Source organism: Gekko japonicus, unplaced genomic scaffold (assembly GCF_001447785.1).
Source record: "Gekko japonicus isolate JY-2015 unplaced genomic scaffold, Gekko_japonicus_V1.1 scaffold1132, whole genome shotgun sequence".
In the NCBI taxonomy this organism is placed as follows: domain Eukaryota; kingdom Metazoa; phylum Chordata; class Lepidosauria; order Squamata; family Gekkonidae; genus Gekko; species Gekko japonicus.
Genome location: NW_015170310.1, coordinates 8,644 through 11,205, shown reverse-complemented (window position 1 = coordinate 11,205; position 2,562 = coordinate 8,644). Strand labels below are relative to the sequence as shown.

At 43.9% G+C, this 2,562-nt stretch overlaps 1 non-coding gene across 1 annotated transcript; it reads right to left on the bottom strand.

The window, feature by feature from the left end:
* Positions 1-1,931: 1,931 nt before the first annotated feature.
* On the bottom strand, positions 1,932-2,003 carry TRNAV-GAC. The gene has a single exon. It is a non-coding gene; the product is annotated as a tRNA-Val (tRNA).
* Positions 2,004-2,562: the final 559 nt, after the last annotated feature.

Genomic DNA, 2,562 nt, shown 5'->3' with positions numbered 1-2,562 from the left:
TGAATATTTTAAATGAGTTTTAAGTTTTTTAAAATGTGTACACCTAAATAAATTTTGTATGTTTATTATATGTAGTGTCAGCTTAACCCTTGTGGATTCATACCAGACAACACGATGACATCACTTTCAGTGAGCGCCAGAAGTGATGTTGCTGCACTGCCAGTTACATCACTGCGATGCTGAGCTAGGCCTCCTCCAGTGCCGGTAAGCCTGCGGCCGGTGGCCTGTTAGGTGACAGGCATTTTATTCTGAGAAGTGTGTGGGCTGGTGCTTGGATAGAGATGCACAAACCAAACCTTTCAGAGAACAACACACAGAGGAGACGAATGTACCTCATGGACTTTAAATCATCCAGTGTGCACTGAGTAGAGTTGAATGAACTGTCCCTCTTTTATTTCCCAATGTATGTCTTTTCCTGCGCCATTTATACGGTAATTCAATGAGCAATGTGTGGCATCTCTTATTTATTTAGAAAACTTATATGCCTCTCTCCAAACAACCAGTTTGCCTTTATAACTATAAGGGACACAATATGTAACTCTGGTCAGATCTTATAAAAATTTCTATGATGTTATCTATGTTATACTATACTATATAATAGATAAGATCGATAAGGTAAGACAAAAAAAATTGAAAATATAGCATGAGAAAATGACAGAATCAGAAGGTCATTATACAGATTTTTTAAAGTTAATAGGTCATATATACATATTTTATATCCTTATGGATTACACCATATATATCTTGTTAAACATTTGTTAAGCTATTATGCCATCTCCTTTTTATCATATACATATATATTTTGAAAAAGGAATGTCCTTAATTTCTGTAAAATTGCCCTCACACTAGGTTTTTTGGTAATAATATTTTCTTTCTGTTTTTCCCTATTCCTTCTTTTTTTCTGTACTCATTATAATAAAATAAAAATAAACATGTAACTCTGGTTTATTAATGTACATATATTTTAAAGAGGGGGATCAGCGTGAGAAAATAAATTGACACAGAAATCACAGATCCTGGATTCAAGTCACACAAGGAAAAAAGCAAAACTGCGATGGGGATTTTGGGGCTGATGGCCGACCGGGATGAAAAAGTCAAAACCATCCCCAGCAACAAGACGGCTTTTGCTATGAGCGCATTCACAGGAGATCGGTGCACCAGTTGCGCGAGCCGCAGTATTGACATTCCTGATGCTCGGATGTCAAGAGATTTCAAAGATACGAGCAAGGTGGTACAATCATTATCCATTCCGTCTTATTTTCCCCTCTGGTTTATGCAACAGATTCAAAGGAATGACAGATAGCCAGCACCAGCTGAATGCCGATGAAGCGGAAAAGATTGGCAGGAGAATACCGGACAACTAACAGGTAAATCGTTCAAAAATGTCGCCGTGCTAAGATGGGAACAAACAGAGATGCTGAAGGTGTGCGTCGTTATTGAGGGTACAACCCATCATGTTGATCTATGCCTTACGTCCCAGTGACTGCCTTGTTTGTCTCTCGTGATGCAGCGATTAACTGGAACCATAGGTGAGCTCTTATTATGGGATGTGCGCACACAGATACATGAATGTCCATGGCCGTATACTACCTTCTACTGAATCAGACCCTTGGTCCATCACAGTCAGTAACTGCCTACTGAGACTGGCAGTGGCTCTCCAGAGCCTCAGGTAGAACATAAGAACATAAGAGGAGCCAATGTTGGATCAGGCCAAAGGCCCATCCAGTCTAACACTCTGTGTCACGCAGAGGCCAAAAACACCAGGTGCCACCAGGAGGTGCACCAGTGGGGCTTTCCCATCATCTACAACCTGATCCCTTTAACTAGAGATGCTGGGCGATTGAACCCTGGGACTTTCTGCATGCCAAGCAGATGCTCTACCACTGAGCCACTGAGGTCTTTCACATCACCTACTGCCTGGTCCTTTTAACTGGAGATGCCAGGGATTGAACCTGGGACCTTCTGCATGTCAAGCAGAGGCTCTGCCACTGAGCCACAGCCCAAATTCATGGCTCTCCAGGGTCTCAGGCTGAGGTCTTACACATCACCTAATGCTTGGTCCTTTTAACTGGAGATGCCAGGGATTGAACCTGGGACCTTCTGCATGTCAAGCAGAGGCTCTGCCACTGAGCCATAGCCCAAAGTCATGGCTCTCCAGGGTCTCAGGCTGAGGTCTTCCACATCACCTACTGCCTGGTCCTTTTAACTGGAGATGCCAGGGATTGAACCTGGGACCTTCTGCATGCCAAGCAGAGGCTCTGCCACTGAGCCACAGAGCAAATTCACGGCTCTCCAGGGTCTACTACTGAGCCATTGTCCCTTCCCCATGTACACAAAACGAGCAGGCACTGGTGTGCTGGCCTTGCTGATGCATGATTGCCATGTTCTGCACATGGAGTCTACACATGCAGGAAGTGCAGAAGAATAGGGTCCCTCCCCATGACCAAGAATGCTCCTTTCTCAAAACTCCAAGGGGAAGCCGATGCGCATTACACTCCATGCTCATGAACCAGTGACTCTGTGTAGGTGGAGAAAGAGGACATGCACTACCCCTTCTATGAG